Below are 13,392 nucleotides of genomic sequence, written 5' to 3' on the forward strand. Positions count from 1 at the left end.
GCTTACAAAGCCCTCATGTATTACTCCTCTCCCATTTACTTATCTGATCTTATCTCCCTTTACACTCCACCCATTCTCTTCACTCCACTAATGCACGCCGCCTCTCCTGCCTACTGATTACCACCCACTCTTCTACTCCCAAGATTTTGCACACGCTGCTCCCTTTCTCTAGAATTCTCTTCCTCTCCCCAGTGATCGCAAAATCGCGCTATAGCGCATATTTTACCCCACAATGAGTACTGGGGACTCTCTTTTTAAGAATGGGCGAGTCCACGGGAACGCGCTCCGTTGGGATTGGCTGCCTGTTGAAAGTATGACGCTCTGGCGCAAATGGGTGAGGATCATGTGGGAGGGTACCACTGCTGCTGGAAGTGAGGGGGTGTTGTAGCCAGGGTAGAGTGATGGACTCGGGGCAGCCAGGTAATAGCTCACATTCCTCAGTACCCGGCGAGATCACCAGGGCAGTGCGGCCGTTCACGTGACCTCCATGCGGGACCTGGTGCAGGTAAAGCCATACGCAGATTCAGGGGGGGCACAAAGGCACGTGTACCCCCCCACCCTCGTCATTTAGGAGTTTATTTTTTTAACATACTGCACTCCACTGTCAGCTATGATCGAGCAACCCAGCTCCGCCTCCTGCATTCTTATCCGCGGGCTGGGCATGATCTGGAGTGTCCCCCTCTCCCTGGCTGAACTAGTCCATGGGGGAGGGGGGGTTTCTGGGTGTCCGCGGAGATGTGTTGGAGCTGCCAATGCCACCACCTGGTGACAAATCAACTGGTGGAGTGATGGAGCGAGCGTGAACTGCCACCGGAGGACAGATCCCTGCACAGAGCTGGCACTGCAGGGGGTGATTGAGCTGGGGACAGAGAACGCCAGACGATGCAGGTAGGATGCAGGGACACTGGGGAAGGGCTACTGTGTGAGTGTGCGGGGCCAGACAAACTGAACTAGGCTGGAGCTTCCTTCACAGTGTCTACCCCTTCCCCAACCCAGTGTTCCCCACCATTACTGACTGCCCCCCCCCCCCATCCCAGTGTCCTCCATCCTGTCAGCCCAGTGTTTCCCCTTTCCTCTCCAACCAGCCCACTGTACCCATCTCACTGGCCTCCCATCTAGAACACCCCAGTCAGTCCAGACACACTGATTTCCCCCCCCCACACCCCTATCTCATTATCCCCTTCTCATCCTGCCCAGTGCCTCCCTATTCAAAGTGCCCCCCACCATCTCACTAACTCCCTCATCCCAGTGTCTACAACCCTGCCTGCCCAGTGTCTTTCCTCCCCCCCAGCCAGCCCCCTGCCCCATCTCACTGCCCCTCATTAAGAACCCCAACAGTCAGTCCAGTCAGTGTTTTCTTGTTTTGCTTATTTATGTATTCTGCAGATACCTTGTGGAGCCATATAGATAATGGTTAATAACAATAACAACACTGAGTCCTAAATTCATTAGCCTGTGAGTTGCATGCAACAGCAAGATTTCTGCCACCTAGCTGCTATGTTCATAGTGGCAACTTAGCAGCCATCTGTGCTGTTAAGCTGGGTACACACTGGAGTGATGTTGTTCCAAAATGCCGTTTTGGAACGATATATCACTTACATCGCTCAGTGTGTACCCAGTGTTACGCGCTCCCGCGTCGCTAGCGACGGACGCTAGGTTTGATGTGCTGCACATCAAACCTAGCGTCCTTGTTTATGCTAATGAAGAGCGAAACATGGTCGTTCCGTTCATCATTAACATTGTGCCAGCGTGTACTGGCAATCTCCGCTGACTGGCTTTCGTTCCGATGTCTGAACGAATGCGCGTTGCTTCAGTGTGTACCCAGCTTTACGTACTGCAAGGGACACACCTGGAGCATTGCACTCTATTGGCCCTGGGCGACCTCTGTACAATAGCCGTGACGGCATTCGTCCTCAGACTATTGTGGCATGTACGGCCATTGCAGTCAGAGACCAGGAGCGGTATTTCACAAAATCCAAACCAGAAGAACTTCTAGGGTCATATGAGAGAGCAAACTACGGTCAGCTGCTGATTTATTCCACATAACCTATTGATCCATTCCCGATTTGTCCTGTGCAACTACCTTACAAATAAAAGAGCATAGTGCTTGATTCAGAGATGTACGTGGAACACATCGCTGCTGCTAAGTTCCGTTAATAATATTGGAGACTCCGCAGTCAAACAAATACAGTATGCGGAAAACTGTAGCGTATGTGATGCGGTCAGGATGCCGGCAGTCATTATGTCGACACTGGAATCCCGACTTGGATCAACATGCCTGCACCAGAATTCCGACTGCCAGCATCCCAAATGTAAGTATGCCGGGTCTCCTTAGTTCCAGGCCGAGGGGAAGGTTAGGTTTAGGTTTCGGGGGAGGCTTAGGCTGCGGGGAAAAGATTAGGCGTAGGCTGCGGGGAGGTGGGGTCTATGGTTAGGCACCACCAGGGAGGGTTAGGCTGCGGGTGTGGGCGGGTACGGTCTAGGCTACATGGGGGGGGGGCAGTTAGGTTTAGGCACCACCGAGGAGGGTTAGGCTGCTGGGGGGTTAGGTATAGGCACCACCGGGGAGGGTTAGGTTTGGGCTGTGTGGGTGGGCAGGTTAGGTTTAGGCTGCAGCGGTGGGAAGGAGAGATTTAGGCTGCAGCAGTGGGCGGGTTAGGTTTAGACACACCGGAGAGGGTTAGGCAACTGGGATGGTTAGGGTCAGGCTTCGAGTACAGAGAGTTAGGGTTAGAGGGGGAGGGTTAGCCTACTTTCCTTCCAGGTGTTAGGTGTCACGATCCGGGTTACAGGACACCATTATTTACCTTTCAGGTGTCTCCTGAGGCTGGCTCAGCGTTCCAGGGCCGGGTCTCAGTCATGCTGCTGATATCCTCACTTTATGTCTCCTCTCTGCCAGTCTGCAGATGCTGTCATAAAGAACTCTTATTGTCTGGATGGTGTTTCTAGCCGCCGCGGCCTCCGCCGCCATTGCTGCGCTTTTGGTGCACAGATGGCTCTGCATGGCATCTCCTGTCAGTTGCGGCCTCTGCCGCCATCATTGTAATTCATGTGCACAGGCGGGTCTGCGTGACGATTCTCACCCGCTGTGGTCTCTGCCGCCAGCTCCGTGTGTCTGATACGCGGGTTGGCGTCCTTTGGCTCTTGCGGCCGCCGCCGCCATTACTGTAAACTCCCATGTGGTGCTACAAACTAGATTTCCCTCCAAGTGCCAGTATGGGCGCAGCCATGTTTGTCCTAATCACATGACGCTATTTCCACCAATCCACTGCATTGCTGAACACTGCCTGATTGCTCATCCAATCCCTGCACTGCTGAGGGACTGATCCTGAACCAGGAAGTTGTCTATGCTTTGGTTGTCATTACCAGTGTAACCTGTCTCTGCTCCTTGTGGTTGATTATTAAGTTCCAGGTATTCCAGCTCCTGTGTCTTCATTCCATCAGAGACCCGCACCAATCACCACCTTGCGGTGCAGCCTGACTTCACAGTGTCCTCACTGCTCTCTGCTACTGGCAGTGCTTTAAAACACCGGCTTCCAGCGCCTGGCTCTCAGCGGTGTTCATTTTCACAGTACTATCGATGTTCCACCATCGGTTTCCTTGATACCATCGATATTCAGTCATCTCTTCTTCAATATCACCGATCCCTAGCGTCACCAGTGTCATTCAACTCTCCTCCTGTTAACACTGGTTCATCTGCACTTCTTCAACAGTTCTCCATCACCGGTTCCAATCTGCAAACCCGGCAGTCTACGTGTACAATCTACTCTACAGTACATTCAGCCTCTGTACAACATCTGCTGACCAGTTCATATCTCCATCTTATTATTTCAGCATATAGGTGTTGGTGAAAGGACTTTCCATCTCCTAACCCTTCAAGATAGTCTTGTTGTGGATACCACACCTAAGGACATTTCCTTTATTGCTGCATTCCTCATATTCTACTACTGCTACTGCCGTGTACCATCTGAACTGTGCTGAATAAATATACATTAATTTTATCCTTGTTGTCGTGGTCACACCTTCGGGCATTGTTGGAACAAATCTATCTGCATGTCTAGAAGTCCTATACTGCCGCCCAGGTTTACATACACACCAGCCCCTACGGGTGTAGTACGGGTGACTGGCGGTCTCCTGACCGCCGGTCACCTTACCGACGCCGGGATACCGGCAGCATACCGACGCCGGGATCCCGGTGGGGAAGGGCGAGTGCAGCAAGCCCCTTGCGGGCTCGCTGCGCTCGCCACGCTGCGGGCTCGGTGGCGACCTGCGGTCGCCACGGGTTCTATTTCCACTCTATGGGTGTCGTGGACACCCACGAGTGGAAATAGTCCCTGTTGGTCGGCATGCCGACCATCGGGATAGTGAGCCGTCGGGCTCACGGAGGAGGTCATGTGACTGTCGGTCAGCCGGCGGTCACATGACTACCACCCAGCCCCTACAACTGAGGCGACTCTTGGTCAACACCAGCCCTCAGTTGTGACATTAGGATCCTGCACATACCGCCATCCCAAGCGCCGGAATCCCGATACCATCCCGTAGCGTATAACCAACTGAATATAGTAATGGCAGAGACACAAGATTGCATCTTATGTGGCGATATAACAAAACAAATAAGGGAATAATACAAATAACCAATAAGACATTGCTATAACAAATTGTAATTAATATATGATTAACACACCTCCTGTGACAGTGCTTCAGGAACTATTTAAATGGAGTTGGTATGGACTTTTCACCCTGTGACACAAATCTCATGTTACCAATCAGAGATAATGTGCTGGAATCTGATAGACTTCCTACAGTTTAAGGAGGTCAAAGAAAGTTTTACAACAGTAAATGAGCCCTCTACAGAACATAGCATGTAAGCTCATTATTGCTCATGAATACTTAATACTTGCCATAAAATGACAAACAGCTTTAATGCAACCCAGATGTAGCACACAGTAAATAGAACCAGTTTAATTAAACATTATTATTATTATTACCAGTTATTTATATAGCGCACACATATTTCGCAGCGCTTTACAGAGAGTATTTGCCCATTCACATCAGTCCCTGCCCCAGTGGAGCTTACACTCTATATTCCCTATCACATGTACACACAGACACATTCACACTAGGGTTAATTTTGTTTGGAGCCAATTAACCTACCAGTATATTTTTGGATTGTGGGAGGAAACCGGAGTACCCGGAGGAAACCCACGCAAGTACGGGGAGAATATACAAACTCTGCACAGTTAGAGACATGGTGGGAATCGAACCCATGACCTCAATGCTGTGAGGCAGTAATGCTAACCATTACACCATCCGTACTGCCCCAAAACATTATTGTTTCTTTCAAATATTTGCTGAATTTGCAAAGTATTTTTCTTTCATTCATGGGGAACACTGGATTCAATGGGTATAGCAGGTACGAGAGGAGTCTGGGTACTAAATGGTTAAAGTCTTTACAGTACAGGCTACTTGCCTTCTATACCTTCCTGCCTCCTCTAAACAGTTTTTTTTTTTTTTTTTTTCCGCTTTAGGTTTTGGGCACACTTTTGAGCTGAGTTTTTACTTTCATTTTGTGAGGCGTGCTTTGCTGAGCCGCAGAGGGCTAGTTCCCCAGTTGCAGGGCCCTCTTCCAAACCTGCATTTTGGTCCGAGTCCAAAATGGTACCCACGTTCTCCTCACCAAAGCATTTCGATACCCTATAGGTATCTTTTTCAAGGTACTGTATATAGGTATTTTTACCTTGAAAAAGATACACATATATGGTATCAAAAACACGTTACTGTCACGGCCGCACAGCGGTGGCCACTGCACTTACCCTGCCGCATGCCCTGGTACCTGGGGCGTCCTCTCTCCCCGCCAGCATCTAGGTCCCGGTGTGTGGGTAGCGCTGCCGTCAGCGCTTCCGCCCACGCGGGGCGCGGGGGCGGGTGACGTAATCACCGCACCTCCGCGAATGAGATGAGGGCGGGAAGTTCAAAAGGAGGCGCCGGGCAAAGCCAGGCTCTCAGCTGCCGAGTTCCAGTGCTTCCAGCATACAGTGTGTCTCTCAGCTACAGAGTTCCAGTGCTTCCAGCATACAGTGTGTCTCTCAGCTACAGAGTTCCAGTGCTTCCAGCGTACAGTGTGTCTCTCAGCTACAGAGTTCCAGTGCTTCCAGCGTACAGTGTGTCTCTCAGCTACAGAGTTCCAGTGCTTCCAGCATACAGTGTGTCTCTCAGCTACAGAGTTCCAGTGCTTCCAGCATACAGTGTGACTCTCAGCTACAGAGTTCCAGTGCTTCCAGCATACAGTGTGACTCTCAGCTTACAGTCTCCAGCGCTTCCAGCTCTCATTCTGTTTTCTTCAGCACCGTTCACAAGTCATCCCTCATTCAGTGTTCTTCAGCATCGTTCACAAGTCATCTTTCATTCAGTGTTCTTCAGCATCATTCACGAACTTAAGTTATCTATTAATCCTGCATGAGGAAGACCTACATTCGGCCCCCTCTATTTCGACCCAACTACGGTCCAACTTCCCGACCATCGGAAGAATCCCCGAGTTCTCAGCTCTCTCAACCCAGGTCCGTGACAGTTAGTGAGGAGAACATGGGAACCATTTTGGATTCAGACCGGTTTTTGCCATACCATCTATCCGGTGACGCCTGTTGGATCATAGTGAACATAAGGAACCTAAGGGTATTGAACCCCTCATTCTGGCTATACGGGACGTTTAAAGCTCCCTCTAGAGGACAGCAGTAATTTTTCTTTATTCAAAACAAACCTAATGTCACTTTCCCTTATTCTGCAGAGTTAGATGACCTATTTAAGTTAGCCTGGAAAAATCCAGACAAAAAATACCAAGTGTCAAAAAGATATTTGCACATTTTTCAATTTGCTACTGAAGGTAGGAAATTCTGGGAAGAACCCCTGGGAGTTGACGTATCAGTGTCTCGAATGTCAAAAAAGCCGGTGCTGCCTGCCCCGGCTCCTTTACCATAAAGGACCCTGGGGACAGAAAAATAGAGACTACACTAAAGTCCATCTACACAGCAGCAGGTGTATCGCAAAGGCCGGACATAGCCAGTTGCTGGATGACCCATGACATTCACACGTGGGCTTCTCAAATTCAGGAGGACCTCTCCAGGGATATGCCTCTGGTCACTACGGTGACTCTCCTGAAGCACATTAAGGATACTGCATTCATCCTGTGTGACTCGCTCAAGGAGATGGGCAATATTAATGCTAGGACTTCTGCCATGGCAGTGTCGGCGCGCAGGGCCTTGTGGTTGCATCAGTGGATAGCGGATGCAGAATCCAAGCACAGTGTGGAATCTCTCCACTTTTCTGGAGAATGGCTTTTTGGGGTTGAGTTGGATACGTGAATTTCCAAAGTCACTGCAGGGAAATCCATGTTTCTCCCCTCTGGGGCCACGCTGGCTAGGCGTTCTTACCCGGGGCCGTCTGTCCAGTCCTTTCGGTCTAACAGATTTCGATCTAGAGCCAGAGGTGCCTCCAATGCAGCTAGAGGCACCTGAGGTAAGACAAGAAGACCTGCAAACACCGGTTCTCAGGAACAGAGCACCAGTTCTGTTTCCACTAAGTCCCCAGCATGACGGTGCCCACCCACCCCGAGGGGATCTCGAGGTGGGAGCTCGACTGCGTCACTTCAGCCACGTCTGGGAGGTTTTCTGCCAGGATACCTGGGTCAAAGACCTCATTTCTCAGGGCTACAAGCTGGAGTTCGACGGTGCTCCACCCCAACGATTTTTCAAATCAAGCTTACCAGCTTTGGAGGTTACGCAAGTTACGTTGCAACAGGCCATCCAAAAGTTGGTCCAGTCCCACGTCATTGTTCTAGTACCTGTACCACAATAAGGAAAGGGTTATTACTCCAACCTGTTTGTGGTACAGAAGCCGGACAGTTCGGTAAGACCCATTTTGAATCTAAAGTCTTACCTGAAGATTTTCAAGTTCAAAATGAAATCCTTGAGAGCAGTGATTGCGGGCCTGGAAGAACAGGAATTCATGGTTTCCTTGGATATCAAGGATGCCTACCTTCATATTCCAATTTGGCCGCCTCATCAGGCTTATCTGAGGTTTGCCCTACTGGATGATCACTACCAGTTCCAGGCACTGTCCTTTGGCCTGTCCACAGCTCCGAGGGTATTCACAAAGGTAATGGCGGAGATGATGTTCCAGCTCCAGCTCCAGGGGGTCAATGTTGTCTCTTACCTGGATGATCTCCTGATGAAAGCAATAAAGATGATGTTCCAGCTCCAGCTCCAGGGGGTCAATGTTGTCTCTTACCTGGATGATCTCCTGATGAAAGCAATAAAAAAGCAAAAAAAGTCTCTCCTGGAGCGGCTCCTGTTCCTGGGGATGTTACTGGATGCTGTGGTCCAGAAGGACAAAGCGAGAACACTTCAGGAGATGGTCCGCATGGTGCTCCGACCTGCTCGAGTTTCCACCCATCTTTGCATAGGATTGTTGGGGAAGATGGTTGCCTCATACGAGGCGATCCAATATGGGAGGTTCCATGCCAGAACATTTCAATTGGATCTCCTGAGCAAGTGGTCCGGATCACATCTACAGATGCACCGGATGATACGGCTGTCACCTCAGGCCAGGATTTCCCTCCTGTGGTGACTGCAGTCCTCCAATCTCCTGGAAGCCCGGAGATTCAGGATTGGACCCTCCTCACAACGGATGTGAGTCTGAGAGAATGGAGAGCTGTCACCCAGTTCCAGGGCAGGCGGTCAGCCCACAAAGCCATCCTTCCGATCAACATTCTGGAACTTCGGGCGATCTACAATGCTCTGCTTCAGGCCTCTCCTCTGCTCAAGGATCATGCGATCCAAGTACAGTCGTACAACGCCACGGCAGTGGCGTACATCAGTCGGCAAGGAGGGACAAAAAGCAGAGCCTGCATGCAAGAGTTGTCAAAGGTACTCCTCTGGGCAGAAAGAAATGCAAGAGCAATGTCAGCAATCTTCATTTGGGAGTGGACAACTAAGAAGCGGACTTCCTGAGTCGTCACGCTCTCCACCCGGGAGAGTGAGCGCTCCACCATCAGGTGTTTCAGCAGATCATCAACCGGTGGTGCTGCCCACAGATAGACATGATGGCTTCTCGACTCAACAAGAAGCTTCACTGGTATTGCTCACGAACCAGGGACCCTCAGGCGAGGGCAGTAGATTCACTGACGTCGCCTTGGCCTTACCGACTGGTCTGCCTGTTTTTTCCGATTCCGTTGCTCCCAAGGGTGCTCAAGCGAATCAGAAATCAAGTCGTCCAGGCAATTCTGATTGCCCCGGATTGGCTTCGAAGGGCGTGGTACGCGGATCATCTGGACATGTCCGTCGAAGACCCTTGACCTCTACCACTAAGAAGAGATCTTCTTCAACAAGGGCCGTAAGTCTACCCGGACTTACGGCGACTTTGTTTGACGGCATGTAGGTTGAGCGGAACATCCTAGCTCACAAGAGCCTTTCCAAGAAGGTTATTGCTACCATGGTTCAGGCCCGGAAACCTGTGACGTCAAAACACTATCATATCTGGAGAATATGCGAGGAACGAACCTATCCGCCTGCAGAGTTTCACTTGGGACGTTTCTTACGTTTTCTGTAGGCTGGCGTGGATGAGGGCTTGCGCCTGGGTTCCGTTAAGGTCCAGATTTCAGCTCTCTCAATTATCTTTCAGAAGAAATTGGCAGTGTTGCCAGAAGTTCAGACCTTCTTGCAAGGGGTGCTCCACATACAACCTCCTTTTTTACTTGTGTAATTTGTTTAATTGAAATTTTGCAGAGAAAAAAAAACAGAGAATATTGAATACAGAACAAAAAGAAAGAAAAAAAAAAGTACAGGAAAAATAAATCAGATACAATCTGTGTCACAGTGTCACATATATGGAAATAATGAGTGCCACACTAACCTCGCATAGAACAAAAGCCATACAGCTAAGAAACACAGTACAAACAGGCAAATCAGCGAAACAAATTTCACAGACGGAACCTCAATTAATTAGAGAGTTGTGGTGGAGCCGCCCTAGCTGTAGCCAGAAGGGAGGTGTTCCATCTGTCCCACTTATTGAGGTAATGGGGTAGGGTACCTCTAGACCTATGTGTAAGCCTCTCATGTCCAGACACCTCATTTACCAGAGCCCGCCAATTGTATAAATTAGGAGAGTATGTAGCAAACCAGTTTCGTGCTATAATCACCTTTGCTAAGGTAGTTGTCACAACTGAGGGCTGGTGATGATCAGGGGGAAGCCTCAGTTGTAGGGGCTGAGGTATATGTGTACCTGGGAGGCAGTACAGGGTTCTTGGACATGCAGGGAACCTTTAGAACAAATGCCCGAAGGCGTGACCAAGACAACAAAGGAAAGTTCAAAGGTTTTATTAAACACGGTTCAGAGGAATACTGATGACTTGGTACTGGTAATAGGAAACACAGTTCAGAGGAATACTGATGATAGCAAACCGATGGTGACTTGGGATCGATGGCGGAACACCGATGGTAACTTGGGATCGATGGCGGAACACCGATGATGACTTGGGATCGATGGCGGAACACCGATGGTGACTTGGGATTGATGGCGGAACACCGATGGTGACTTGGGATCGATGGCGGAACACCGATGGTGACTTGGGATCGATGGCGGAACACCAATGGTGACTGGAGATCGATGGTGGAACGCCGATGGTTACTGGCAGGGCAAAGCACTGCTGGAAGCTGGTGTCGGTAACTGCCAGTCACAGGATGCAATGATGAGACACTGCAGAGTCAGGCTGTACTGCAGAAAAAGTCCATGGGAGGACTGCACACTGGAATCACTGAAGACAATTGAAGCACTGACATCTTTCCACCCCAGGAACAAGATATTTATACCAGCTGGGAAACAGGGATTGGCTGGCTGATTAACCAGAGACCAGAGTGCAGCTGCTGGGTAATCAGGCTGAGAGTAGAGTGCAGCTGATAGGCTGAATGGTAACATGTGATAAGGAAAACATGGCTGCGCCCATGTTAGCTTTTTGGAGGGAAAGATTGTTTGTAACTTGCATGTGAAACTTAACCCTGATGCTGCCAGAATCACAGTAAAGAGATTAGAGACAATGAGATGCAGCGTGCTGCACACAGACAGTGCAGATGGAATCCTGGCTTGGAACGCTGGGACAGTCTCAGGAGGTATTTGGAAGGTAAATACGGATAAGGAATTACCTGGATCGTGACAGTAGTCAGGCAAAGAACATATTTGTATATTGCCGGACAGTAGGATTCCTCTAAGTCTAGAGCAAACATACACAGTGTAGGAGAAAGGGGGGGGGGGCTAACGTGGGTTCAGTAAGCAGTATGTCTAACCAGACTGCTTCCCAAAAGACATATACAGTGGGGCATAACCATAATAAATGCCAAAAGTTAGCTTCAGGGGCATCACACCTTGGGCAGGTAGTACTAGGCCGCAGTCCCGCTTTACATAGAGAGACTGGGGTTCTATATGTCCTATGGAGAACAAAAAAACAAAACCTGTTGGTACCTGATACACGGAGTAGTATATTTAAGAGAGCACAACACCTGAAGCCATTGGTCATCTGTAAGTGGGCCAATGTCTTGCTCCCACTTAAGTTTAAGCTGGTCAAAAACATTTGGGCAAATGTGGGAATTAAGGCTAACATACAAAGTGGAAACTTGGTGACTTGTACCCAGATTCCTAACCAGTTCCTTAACTGGTGAAGTAGAAATGGACGGAGGCGAGACCCCAAACTGTGCCTGCACCGCATGGCGGAGCTGTAGATATCGATAAAAGGATCTATTAGATATATCAAGCTCCACCCACAGTTGTGTGAAAGATTTAAAAACACCATTATCATATATTTGTGAAATTGTTGCAAGGCCCGCCCCAATTCATATATTGTCCTGTGTGAGCTGCAATAGCTCCCTATACGTTGGGTTAAACCAAAGTTGCGTGTCAGAATCTATATCTCTCCAGTCATAAGAGTGAGTCTGACGCCACACAAGTAGCGACTGACGGAGTAAAGGAGGAAGACCAGCAGTAGAAGAGGCAGAAAGAAGGATCTGAACAGGGGAGAAGTGAGACCCCACACCCTCGGCAAAGAATCTCTCAAACATGGGACTATCCCTGCTTAGAATCCAATTGGACAAATGCGCAAGTTGGGCAGCCAGATAATAAGCGCGCATATTAGGAAAACCGAATCCTCCATCCGATTTAGCCTTAACCAGAGCTCTCAGGGGAACCCTAGGCGCCTTATTACCCCAAACAAATGAAGAAAGCACGCTATCAATGCTAGTGAATACCTTCTTGGGGATATAGACAGGAGAGTGCTGTAATAAATAAAGATATTTTGGTTGTATCACCATCTTAATCAAGTTAATGCGACCCATGACAGTAAGGGGAAGCTTCTTCCATACATGAACCCGTCGCTTCAGATCCACCGTGACCTGGTCAATGTTTTGATGTACAAAAGACTTAACATTAGGAGTGATCCAGACACCAAGATACTGAAAGCGAAGGGTCCAATGTAATGAGCACACAATAGGCAATGGGTCAGGAATAACACCAGACATGGGAAGGATATTATATTAGATTTATTCCAGTTGATAGATAGGCCGGAATAAAAGCCGAATGTATCAACAATACTTAGAAGGGAGGTCAGGGAAGTGTCGGCATCATTGAGAAACAAGAGCATATCATCAGCATATAATGCAATGACATCCTCATGTCCATCAATAGTAATGCCCCTAACATCAGGGGATGCTCTAATAAAACTCGCCAACGGCTCCACAGCCTGGGCAAAGAGTGCAGGGGACAGTGGGCAGCCCTGTCTAGTACTACGAAACAAAGCAAATGGGGATGTTACATAGCCATTGACAGATATTTGAGCCACGGGGGAGGAGTAGAGTAATTGTACCCAGTGTATGAATTTGGGGCCAAAAGCAAATTTTCTAAGGACTTCCCACAAATACTCCCATTACACAGAGTCGAAGGCCTTGGCAGCATCCAGGGAAACCACCACAGCCCCCGACTCTGATTGATCTCCCATCTGCAGGTGACAAAACAGTTGTCTCAAATTTTGGAGAGTAGACTTGCCTGGCATAAATCCTGTCTGATCATCGTGAATGATCGAAGTGATAACATTATTGAGTCGAATTGCCAGAATTTTGACCAAGATCTTGACATCAGTAGATAACAATGAGATTGGGCGGTAGGATTCTGGGGCCGTAGGGTCTTTACCCGGCTTGAGGATCACCACAATAATGGCTTCCGACATAGAAGGGGCAAACAAACACCCTCCAGTAAAGCATTAAAGAGAGTCAAAAGATAAGGGACAAAGTAAGCATGATACTGTTTATAGACTTCAACAGGTATACCGTCACTACCTGGGGCTTTTTTATTAGGGAA

At 49.0% G+C, this 13,392-nt stretch overlaps 1 protein-coding gene across 6 annotated transcripts in view; it reads left to right on the forward strand.

Moving 5' to 3' along the window:
- The window catches only part of ALG9 (ALG9 alpha-1,2-mannosyltransferase), a 579,895-nt gene that overhangs the window by 86,107 nt on the left and 480,396 nt on the right, over window positions 1–13,392 (forward strand). The window lies entirely within an intron of this gene.

The sequence above is a fragment of the Pseudophryne corroboree genome, chromosome 10 (assembly GCF_028390025.1).
Source record: "Pseudophryne corroboree isolate aPseCor3 chromosome 10, aPseCor3.hap2, whole genome shotgun sequence".
NCBI lineage: Eukaryota > Metazoa > Chordata > Amphibia > Anura > Myobatrachidae > Pseudophryne > Pseudophryne corroboree.